Source organism: Petaurus breviceps, unplaced genomic scaffold (assembly GCF_028583685.1).
Source record: "Petaurus breviceps papuanus isolate PSGF00001 unplaced genomic scaffold, PetGlider_PUasm1.0 90784, whole genome shotgun sequence".
NCBI classification, from domain to species: domain Eukaryota; kingdom Metazoa; phylum Chordata; class Mammalia; order Diprotodontia; family Petauridae; genus Petaurus; species Petaurus breviceps.
The window spans coordinates 6,773,338-6,785,759 of record NW_027187345.1 but is presented as its reverse complement, the minus strand read 5'-3'; the positions used below and the strand labels follow the sequence as shown (position 1 = coordinate 6,785,759).

The window sequence follows — 12,422 nt, the reverse complement described above, 5'->3', positions numbered from 1 at the left end:
AAGCTATTTGCTTAAAACTTTCCAAGGGTGTGCTTTGGCAGTATTTTGCAGATGGAGGCGATCATTCTCCACCTCATTAGGGAGGCAGAGCAGTTTCTTTCTGTCCTGTTCCCTACCCGATGATATACTTTTTATTGCTCAAGAGCTATAGAATGGTGTCTGTCTCTATTGTTGTCAGCCTGATGGGAATTCATGTAATTGAAAGCGTTTATCCTCTCTTAGTAGAAAAATTGGGCACTTGGAAGTAATGAAATCCTCCACCTTTGTCCATGGTACAGACAATACCGTTCACTCAGCTTTGTTCTAAAGTTTCCACTATTTCTAGTTTAGCCTATATTGAGAATTCAGCCTTGAGCAAAAAGTGGGGATTTCTTGGGGATGATGCTAGCAATCCATGCCCATGGAGTATAATTTTGGTTCAGACTTTACCAGTTCCTTGGGAAAAAAGCAGACTTTTTTTTTTCCAGGACAATATGAGGTAAGAAATTACTTGGAATGGAATTTAGTTTAAATAATTAATTTGCCAGGAGTCTGCTTAGCTATTATTCTCCTTTGCTAAAATAAAACTCCCCTGCTTCTTTCAGGAGGTTGTCTTGAAAAGGTAAAGTGAACATTTCTAATGAAGTAAACAGCTCAGCCTTCCCACCTCTGGCTTAAATTCCTCATTTTAGTTGGGTGAGTAATAAATGCTACATGTGGATCTTTAAGGTAGATCAGAGAATGTGGGTGTTTAACAGGACGGTACCCCCTGCCAGCATGAATAGAAATGAGGCTTTTCAATAGTTCATTTCTCAAAGTAGAGGAAGAAGGGAGGATTTAAACAACAGAAAATGGGGTGCCAATAGGGGCACTGTGACACAGCACCCCAAAATGTTATTAAACACTAGTGTTTTAAACTTTGCCACCTATATCCTAAGTTTCTTGACTGCCAAAATAAAGGGAAAAAAGAAAAAAAAAGCCCAGTTAGAGTATAGGCCATGTCTTTCAGGGGGTATGTGCTTAATGGAATACTGTTATGAATGCAGCTTAGGGTCATGGTAAGAGCACCTGACCAGAAGGTGGGGGGTTGTTCCTACCGTGTTTCCCCAATAATAAGACATTGTCTTATTAATTTTTTGGACAGAAAAACACCAGAGGGCTTATTTTCAGGGGAGGGCTTATTTTAATGAACATTGACAGCAATTTTAATAAACAGGTAAATGTGAACAAAAAAATGTACCTTTATTCAATAAGCAAATCACTGGGGAAGAACAGGATGACGCGCTCACTGCTGCAGCTCTGATTGGATGCAGCTCAGAGCGCGGCGTGCGTTTCATGGGGTGGGGGACGGTGCATACAGAGGGTACCGTAATGTAGCATGTAGCGCAGGGGATCACCTTCACTACAGTAGCAATCTCAATAGGGCTTATTTTCGGGGGAGGGCTTATTTTCGAGGAATCTTACACAGTAAGGGTTGGGCTTATTTTCGGGATAGGTCTTATTATCGGGGAAACATGGTAGTTCTCACACTTATTAGTGACCTATGAATGACCTTGGGTAAGTCATGTCATTTCTTTGAATTACAAGATCACTATGTGCAAAATTTTTACTTCACAAGGTTACTAGGAGAAAAAATGCATTCTCCAATTGTGCAGCTGTATTTAAATATAAGAGTAGAAGTATGGCATAGTGGGTGATGGGCCAGACTCAGAGTCAAGAAGACCTGGGTGCAGGTCTTGTTCCTGACACATGCTAGATGTGTGACTATGGACAAGTTACTTCACGTTCAAGGCAACTCTCCAAGACCATAATTTATAGGGGAGTTTCCTATAGGTATTGGCTCAAGGAATTTCCTACAATGGTGAAATCACTGGTCTAGACTAAATAATCCCTTTCTGTCTGTCTCTCTCTCATAAATGAGTAACTTTGCCAAAGGGAAAACATATACATATGTATGCACATAGGTATTCACAAATACACACACACACATATATAGTCATACATTCACATGAATATGTAGATATGTATGTATAATTGTGCAGAGGTGTGCTGGAACCAGCTCTAACTAGCTCTCAAGCTGGTTGTAAAATTTATACACATACATATATAACATTCATATATACAGATATACACATACATATACACCCATAATGTGCATTATTAACTATTTCTATCTCTATCTCTGAACTCTTATTAAGGAAGATGGACTGGGTTGGGTTTTATGTGTCCAAGAAAACTGAATGGACACAGAATTTCCAAGTTCTAAACTTTTTTTTACATGATTCTTGGAAAGGAATTGATTTTCTCTGGGATTTAATTTTGAGAAATAATAAATAAAAAATTCCTCCACCACTAACCAAAGATACATAGGCACAGAGATATTCTGTTGCTCAGAAGATCCCTGTTTATGAAAGTGGATTTAGATTGATCCTAAACTGGTATGATATTGAAATAACTTGTATATATAACTCGTAGATATGAATACTGAAATTACTTATTGTAAGCTCTGTGAGGGCGGTGACTGAATATTTATCGGTTTATCTCTTCCAGCACCTAGCATAGTGAAATTGCATGTATCAGGAACTTGACAAGTTTGTTTCAGTGAAGGAGTGGAAGAGGGGCAAGATTTATTATTTTTGAGAGCAGAATGAGTATTAGATGAAGAATGAAGAAACTAACTTTCAAAGAGGTCTGATGTCTTCTGAGTGTCAGAAGAGGAGCTAGAAAGCAACCAGAGGATGGGTGAACAACTGTTGTTATTATTCAGCTGTTTCAGTTGTGTCTGACTCTCCATGACCCCATTTAGGATTTTCTTGGCAATGATACTGCAGTGGTATGCCATTTCCTTCTCAGGTTCACTTTATAAACTAGAAAACTGAAGCAAACCGGGTTTAAGTGACTTGCCCAGGTCACACAGATAGTAAGTGTCTGAAGCCACATTTGAACTGAGGTCTTCCTGATCTCAGGTCTATCCACTGTGCCACCTAGCTGACCTGTGGGGAGAAATTACAAGGGGGCAAATTTCAGCCCAGTATAAAGAAAAAAACAAAACAGGCAGTTTTAACCTTGGCTCATTTCAAGAGGTCTGTGAATTTGGATGAGAAAAAATGGTATCTTAATTTTCAATTAACCTCAGACTGAAATTTAGCATTTCCTTCTCAATCAAGGGATCAAACATTATTCTGAGAAGGGGTCCATAGGTTTTACCAGTCTGCCAAAGGGTTCAGTGACTTGAAAATGTTAACAATCCCTTTATTAGAGCTTTCTCAAAGAAATGTGCTACTTTGATAGGCAGTAAGATCTCTATTACTGGAGATTAATTAGATAGTTATTGGTAAGAAATTACATAGTGAAGAGCCTAGGCCTCTTCAGACTACAAATTTCTATATTTTGACATAGATAATATATTCTATAGAGATGAATGGAAACCATCATGATAGTGAACTATTTGTGAGTGAAGGACTAGGAAATTTAGCATGGGAACTCAGACTATTCCCTTAGCTCTCAGACAGCCTCCTCCCTTGCCCCAATTGCTTTTACAACTAACCTTACTTTTTGGGGGGGGCAAGGCAATAGGGGTTAAATAACTTGCTTAGGGTCACACAGCTACTAAGTATCAAGTGTGTGAGACTGGACTTAAACTCAGGTCCTCCTGACTCCAGTGCCACCCAGCTACCTCAATCCTTATTTCTTTTGATGAAGAATAACTATTTCAGGTACAGTTAGTGTTAAGAAGCAACAGCTGGAAGACAGTTGTCATTCTTCCAACTGGGGGCAGAAGGTGCCAGCCTGAGAGATTTGGCTCCTCTATCAAATCTATCAGGAGAACAAAGTAGGCCTCTAGGAGGAGGCAGCCAGGTGACTCATAATACGGCCAGGATGTTTCCCGTTCTTCACGTACTCCCTTTTGCAATAAGCAAGAACCCCTGGCAACCTCACTTTTTGACTGATTTATGGTGGAAATATGTTTACTTCAGAGTGCAGGAGAAGGCTTTCAGGTAGAGCTAAGGCCTCTGGGGGGAAAAAGTTCTTTATTTTATGCATGGAAATGGCTGGGCTTCAGTGGTTCTGATGATCAAATTGATCCTTGACGTCAGCTCTCCGCTTCAATTGCAATGCCTACCTTGTGCTTTAGGTTGTTATTTGTATTGTTATCTTACTCAGATAGATTTTACCTGAATCAGCCTGCCCAAACCTTAGTGTGATAAGAAAAATCTACAAAAGAAGTAAAATCCAGGCCTGTGCTGTGGTACCTCAAGAACAATTTTGTATTGAAGAGCTAAGCAACTTTTTGCTAACGTTGTTGCATCTGTTCTGGTTCATTTTGAAAGGGCTCTTGAGTCTTCTTAGACTGGTTGTGTGGGTTGCCAGGTAGCTGTTAAATTTTCAGTGTGATTATTTATACCTCAGAAATCAGAAAATGCTATAAAACAGGGGTTGATTTATTGTTTTGTTGATGATTTAGAATAAGAAAGCAATGGAGAAGAAAATAATGCAGATGAAGCTGAATATTGTGTCCTGGATACAACTTCCCCTTCAGAGAGCTGGTTGTTAAACATTTATCAGCATATCCCTGATTATCTGAGATGATAAATATTAAGTGCTCTGTAGTTAAACACTATGTAGGCATAAGCCATTTTTTTGGTGAGATGCAGCATGGAATAAATGAATGAAAAAAAAACACTTATTGAGCCCTCACTATCCGTCAGTCGTTGTGCTAAGCACCCTGGGCCAGAAGTCCTAGGTCTGAATCACAACTCTGTCCCTTCCTACCTCTATGATCCTGAGCAGGCTATTTTACCTCTCTGAGTCTCAGTTTTACAAAATGGGAATAATAATTGGTGTTGAAAAGTAAATCATATTCCATTCATTCTCAAGTAGTTTATTTCACTGGACAATAACTATCAGCTCATCATAGATGGAGAATGACTCTCAATTATAATCATTAACTTTCCATTTTACTTTCTTTTTTTTAAAGCAATTGGGGTTAAGTAACTTGCTCAAGGTTACACGGCCAGTTATTTCTGGGTGTGGTGCTAAGTATCAGAGCCCGGATTCGATCCCAGGTCATCTGGACTCTGGGGCTGGTGCTCTTTACTCACTGTGCCACCTGGCCACCCCCATTTTACTTTCTTTACTATACCTGAGCTCTATATCTCTGACAAAAATATTTGAATAGGTCTGTGAGCTAACTAATTTGGATGGTCACCAAAATGATGTAGATCATTACCCTTTCAAGGCTGCCCGTCCTATATGAACCTGGTCCATGTCCTCCCAGAAGTTCACTACAGGGTGTCCACTTTCTCCTGACGTCATCACGTTCTAGCTTTTAGCATGTGATGAGACCATCTTTTTTTCCCCCTCATAGATTTCCTTGATGACATTGTTTTTCCCCCTAGGTAATTGGTTAAGTGACTTGCTCAGGGTCACACGCTAGTAAGTGTCAAGTGTCTGAAGCTGGATTTGAACTCAGGACTGAATCCTGGACTGACTCCAGGGCCAGTGCTCTATCCACTGTGCTGCCCAACTCTCCCCAATGTCATTCTTTACAACAGTTTTCAAAGGTCTTTATTTTTCTATGTTACAGGCTGTTTAGATCCACCATATATTGTTCCAATGTCCTCTCTGTCATGTCCATTTTTATATCTTTAGAAACTATAATTCTCTATAGCTCACAACGGTGACCAGGATAGCGGTACTTTGTTTCCTGGGGAAGTTTGGGGTTATTAATGGAACCAAACAATATTCTCTTCCTCTTAATTCTGAACGGCTTCACCGTCTGGTGGTACTGTCTGTCTCACATGTCCATATACAAAATGGACAAGATATTTAAGAAAAGTAAGAATATGCCTTAAATTGAACTCCCCAAGAATACTGGCTATTAACGGTTGTCATGGTGTCTGAAATGGTATTTTAAACTCCTTAATATACTTGACACCTCTATTTAATAACACTTGCTTCTGGAATTATGACTTTAACTTGGTCAACCGCTAGTAAATGTCATTCCCTAGGTGGGCTTTCTTTGGTTGTTGAGAAAACAGCTCTTTTAAATAACAGGTACCATTATTATCTGGTAGCAATAACATCCACTATTAGGATTGATGATTATCTCTCTCAGACTTCTATTTCAATAAAGCACTAATATTGCTTCACTTGACTTCCTCCTCTCCAACCACCTGCTTCCCAGCCTCCCACCTTCCCTATGAGTATTGTCTCTCCACTTAGAATGCAAACTCATTGAGGGCAAGGACTATTTTAGTTTTGAATTTGTATTTCTAGAACTCAACAGTGTGTCTCACATTTTGTTGTGGTTGTTCAGTCTTATACAAATTGATATCAATATATAATCATTAGAGGGAATTCACTGGTGGGGGGTCTTGACCTATAGTTCTGTTAGCTATAGTTGTAGGAAACTGTGTCTGTATTGAAATTGTCAAGGTCCCTAGAACCCTGAGAGGGAAGTAGCTAGTTGAGATTTGGGGATCCTACTTGCCAGTGTTAATGAGACTTTGGAAACAATTTTCTGTATGCATGTGCTGCATAGGTATAGAGACTTGGAAACAATTTTCTGTATGTGTGTGCTACATTGGTATAGCACTCAATATGCAAATTTATTTTATTAATATTGCCATTTTAAAATATTGGTACAATCCAGATATGAGTCCTGAATATTATTCCAGCTATTTATTTTAAGTAGTGTTTTATAATTGTACCCACACAGATATCAAATATGATTTGTTGGATTATGTTCCAGATAATTTATTAATTCTGAAGTTATCTTGAATGGAAATTCATTTTTTATTATTGCTTCTGGGATTCTGTTATTATCATATAGAAACATTAGTGATTTTTCTGGGTTTAATTTGTAACTTTACTGGAGCTATTGTCTCTATTTTCATTATGGATTTCCTAGGATAGTCTAAGTAAACCTTCATGTCACCATCAGATAGAGATAGCTTTGTCTTGCTTATGCTTGTTTTGATGCACTTGATTTATTTCTTGTCTTAATGTTATTGCTAGCATTTCTAGAGCAATGTCAAATAACTGTAGGGAAAGGGGACAACCTTATTTTACTCCTGTCTTGGTTGAAAAAGTTTCTTGTACTTCCCTATCCCCTCCAAGGATCCCTCCCTTATCCTCCCATTCCCATAAATCTAAATACCCTTCTATACCCCTATTTTTCTATTCTTTCACCCTCCCCTCTAAAGATCCCTCCCTTGTCCTCTCTCCCATCCCTATCATTTTATTTCTTCTGAATTTAGAAGACTTCTATAATCTTCTAAATATATATATATATGTGTGTGTGTGTGTGTGTGTGTGTGTGTGTGTGTGTGTGTTGTTTCCTCTTACACCCATTCCTGATGAAAGTAGGTCATCAGAATTACCAGTCCTCCTCCCCCATTTAATTCCTATGTATCAATTCTTCCTCTTGCATCTCATTTGTATAAAATAATTACCCTTTTTAGCTGTTCCTAAATGATTTTACTTTTTAAATTCATATCATGCCCAGGTTCTCCCCAATCTTTCTTATGAACTACCTAATCATTAATAAGAATCTTAGACATTCATTTTAAATACATAAAAAGTAAACAGTCTGTAAACAAAAAACAAAAAAGTAAACAGATTTTTTTTTTTTACAAATTATGCTTATACTTTGTCAAATTTTTTTTTTGCCTTTTTGTAGGGCAGTCGGGTTTAAGTAACTTGCCCAAGGTTACACAGCTAGTTTGTGTGTGTGTGTGTGTGTGTGTGTGTGTGTGTGTGTTAAGTGTCTGAGGCCAGAATAGAACTCGGCTCCTCCTGACTCCAGGGCCAGCGCTTTACTCACTGTGCCACCTAGCCACCCCAACTTTGTCAATTTTTAAAAGCATAGATGAGCATTGTTCTTTGTCAAAGACTTTTTCTACATCTTTTGATTTAATAGATGTGAGTTTGGGGCTTTAAAAAATGAGATTATTTATGTCAATTATTTTTACTAATGTTAAACCATATTTATATCCTAGGTATAAAACCAATTTTATCATACTGAATAATTTTTTCAACATATTTTTCTACTTTTTTTGTCCAGGATTTTATTTTAAAATTTTAATCAATATTCATTTTGATGTTGATTTATAGCCCTGTTTATTTGTTTTATTTTTTTTCCCCAGTTCAGGTAGCAAGATATTATTTGTTTCATAAAGGAAGTTTGGTAGATTGATTTCTTTCTAAATTTTTGAGAACAATTTGTGTGGTACAAGTATTTATTTTAAATGTTTAAAAGAATCCTCATGCAAATATGTTTGGACTAGGATTCCCTCTTCTCCCTGCCTTGGTAGGTATTTTGCAGGTATTTCAATTTCTTTTTCTGAGATTCCATTATTTAGTATCTTTATTTGTTGTTCTGTTTATATGGGTATTCTATATTTTTGTAGGTAATATTCGATTTGTTTTGAATTCTCAAGTTGGGTTTTTTTTAAATATAGCTATGTATAGCAGGTTCTGATAATTATTTTTATTTCTTCTGGATTTGTGATTTTACCTTAATCATTTATATTTTATTAATTTTATTTTTCCACTCTATAATAAAATTGGTTAAAGATTTATCATTTTTGTTGGTATCTTTAAGAACCAGCTTTAGTTTTTTTAAAATAATTTTACAATATTTTTGGTTTCAAATCGATTTATTTCTTCTCTAATTTTTAAGATTCTTTTGTGAATATTTTGAGTTTATTTGTTGGCTTTCTAATTTTGAAATTGCATGCTCAGTTCTTTAATTCACTTGTGTCTTATTAGTATATTCTTAGAATATAATTTCCCCCTCACAACTGCTTTAGCTTCATCCCAAGAAATGTCATGTTCTCATTATCATCGTCTCTCCTTTGCTGTGTGGTGTTTTTAAAGAATACTTGTAATTTCTTTCATGATTTAGTACTTATCCTTCTTTCTAGTTTTAGGATCCTCTAAATTTTTTAAAATATATTTGCACTCTGAGTTTTTATAGAATTTCTTGCAATCTTTGATCTTTCAGCCTTTATTTTATTGCCCTATCACTCACTTTTTGAGTATTCATCTTTTGCTGGTGGGTATACTCTTGAGACTTGGTTGTAATACTGTCTCAATTTCCACCACATTGGGAAATTTATTTTACTTGGATGTTTTATTTTATTTTGATAAAAATATTTATATAAATAAAAAAATAAATGAAATTATTTTATTTTACTCGACTTGGTCCCTACACTTAGTAGACCTTGGGAGAACAAGACTGCTCCTAGAAGACTTTCTTCCTGCTTTGCTTCAGTGGTTCCTTCCTTGTCTCTCCTTTCCTTCCCTAGATGGATTTCATCAGCATATGCTCCTTTTTTCATGGTTAGGGTATGGTGGAAGAGGGTATTGCCATTGGTGTTTCTAATTTAGAGATTGCCCCATGTGAAAGGCATCATATTTTACCTTCCCTTCCTCTACAATGGGGGCAATGTCCACCATTTATTGTGAAGGTGGGCATCATTAAGGGGAGAGCTGTATGAGTAAAGTCTCCTTAGGAGTAGGTTATATACCATTATGTGCCCCAGAATTTGGGTTGGTTTACACAGCCCTGCTTGGAGAATAGAGGCTAAGGGTTCCAGAGTGCTGAGTAAACCCTTGAAAGTGTAGCACTCTCTGAAATTCATGGGAACTTTATCTTTTATTTTGGGGGGGTGGTCTTTTTTATTCTTTGCATTCAGTTGGAATTGCTCTACATCTAACAAGTACTTCTTTGGGGGAATTTTTCAGTTATTAGGGACTAGAGAAAATAACTAGTCTTCTGCCTTGTTGGTCCTGTAAATCAAGGATACAACGTTTCAACCCTGTACATATTTGACACAAAATGGGCTTTCATGGTGATTCCCATTTTCATTGATGATGATTTACAATTCTTTTAACTTGATTCTTCCTCACTGTAACTGAATAAGGCAAGATGTAGTAGTAGAAGGAAAACTCCCACCAAGATATCTAGTGAGTTACCCCTTGACCCTGGTTATGAACCATTTTACCCTGTTTGTCATTGAATGTAGAGACTGTCCTGTGCTATAGATGTTTCCTCTGAAACTACTCCAATGAGCCAATACTGAAATCTCAGATCCACAGCCATGTTGACCATTACCACTTTGGGAAGTATGCCATCTTGAAAAGGTCAATCAAATGGAGGGGCATGCAGCTGTGGTGGGGGAGAAGGCACCTGGGTAGGGAGAAAGGTCATTGAAAAGAACAGAAAGGATACTTGGAAATAATAAATAACTTTGACATTGTCTCATGTCAAGTTATGTCATCTGAGCTTTTCTGTCCCTGAGCAAGGTAACATCTGTCAAGACAGTAACAGTCTCTGGATCACCAGGGACCAATTAGTTACAGAACAGAGATGAAACTGCCTTGTGGTCTTCCTATAACATCTAAAAGCTTAAGCAGTGCGTGAAAGGTACTGGCCTTGCTCCAAATGGGTTTCTTGGTGCAAAGTTAGAGTGAGTTTCTTTTGGCTGTCTCTCATCCACAGAAGCTTTGAACACATGTCCTTCCTTCATGATGATTGATGGTGGTTAGAGATCCCTCAATTAAATAATTCTCTGCTAAAGAAGGATGTCCTCAATCAACAGTTGGAAATTTGTAGGTGAAATTGGAGGAACAGGAAACCCCAGATCATCTAGAATCACATCTGCCTCTGCAGCAATAGGATTAGACAGTTGATAAAGTAAAGACAACCTTTGCCTAATTCAAATCACCATTAGCCATTAAATAATTATCCTGTCATTCTAATGACTTTTCTCTTGATTTGTCACCAATTTCATGTTAATTTCAGGTTTAATTGATTTATTTAAAACAATTCCACATTTACAAAGTGTCTTAAGGTTTGCAAAGTGCTTCATATACAAACAGTCATGTGGGGCAGAAAGTAGTACAAGTATTCTCAAACTAATTTGGCAGAGTAACTCAGAGAAGATAAATGCCCCACCCACAATCCTCTGGCTAATAAATGACAGATTCTGGATTTGAATTTAGGCCTTCCAACTCTGTAGTACAGTGCCCATTTTACCCTCCAAATTTTGTCAGCCATGGAATTGTAGGCTTATAGCCCAGGAGAAGACTTGAGAGGTCATACATCGTCCATCTGATTTCAGGCAGACCCAGGCTCACCATGGAGCCATTGGGTCCCTAGATAAATGCTGAAGTGAGGAGAAATGTGACTTAGTAGAAGAAATAGGGAGATGAGGCAAGAAGTAGAATGGTAAAAGGCTATTTTACAATGGACAAAAGTATACAAAACACCTGAAAACAACGTTTGCAGAGTATCAGTTCCTCTCCCTTGGGGGCAGCTATGGGGGACGACAATCACTTAACTCTCACCTGTGGCTCCAAGAAGCTGTGGCATGTTTAGTGGCCACACACCAGTAAAAGTGTCTCGGCAGGCAGGATGAACCAGGATGAAGGTAACTGACAGACCTCAAACTTCTAGTGACTTAGGGAAATATCTACCCCATGCTTTTGACAACTTCCCTGGCAGAATGGGCATGATACCTATTATAGATATGTACTATTAGTTCATCATTTGTATTTATTAAGCATTTACCATGTCTTAGGCACTGTGCTGGGTGCTAGAGACACAAATACCAAGAATGAAATAATCCCTTCTCACAAGCACCTTGCATTCTAAGGAAGAAACAGTAAATACATATATAAATATACAGAATAAATACAGGGTATCTCAAAAGCCCAAATCTTTTGAATCACCTTATTTAAAGAGAATAAATGCAAATAAATATAGGGTGCTTAAATAACAGTTAGAAATGGAAGACACTAACCGATAAGGAGATCAGGAAAGGCTTTGTATAAAAGGTGATGCTTGAGCTGTGTTTTGAAGGAAGAGAGAGGCTTTAAGAGGTGGGGGTGGGAACTGTGGCATTCTGGGCATGGGGGGACAGTGAAGGGTGGCCCTTGCCTTGATTCAAGGCTAGGACCTGGAGATGAAAGCTGAACTGCCATGTGTGAGGAACATAGAGAAGGTCAGTTGGGCTCAAGGCCAGAGTGTGGGAGGGGGAGTAGTGTGCAGTGAAGTTAGAAAGATGGATTAGGGCCAGGTTGTGGAGGGTTTTAAAAGGTAAACAGAGAAGGTATAGTTTATCATAGAGGCAATAGTGAGCCACTGAGGTTTACTTATTAGGGGAATAAAAGTGGTCAGGATGGTCAGTGAAATGGTTAGGAAAATCACTTTATCAATTGTGTGTAGAGTAGATTGGGGTGGGAAGAGACTTGGGGCAGGAAAACCTGAGTTAAAGTCTGACTTCAGATCCCCCCTATGTATGTGACCCTGGGCAAGTCACATACTTTCTGCCTGCCTCTGTTTTCTTAACTGTAGAGTGGGGATGATAATAACACCTCCCTTCCAGGATTGTTGTGAGGATAACACGAGATGATATTTGTAAAGCATTGAG

The 12,422-nt window shown here is 37.9% G+C and overlaps 1 protein-coding gene across 1 annotated transcript in view; it reads left to right on the top strand.

The window, feature by feature from the left end:
• The first annotated feature begins 581 nt into the window (after positions 1-581).
• The window catches only part of ESR1 (estrogen receptor 1), a 376,096-nt gene continuing 364,255 nt past the window's right edge, over positions 582-12,422 (top strand). The window contains exon 1 of the mRNA XM_069069659.1: positions 582-675. The gene's annotated coding sequence lies outside the window, so the exon portion shown is untranslated. The remainder of the gene's footprint in view (positions 676-12,422) is intronic.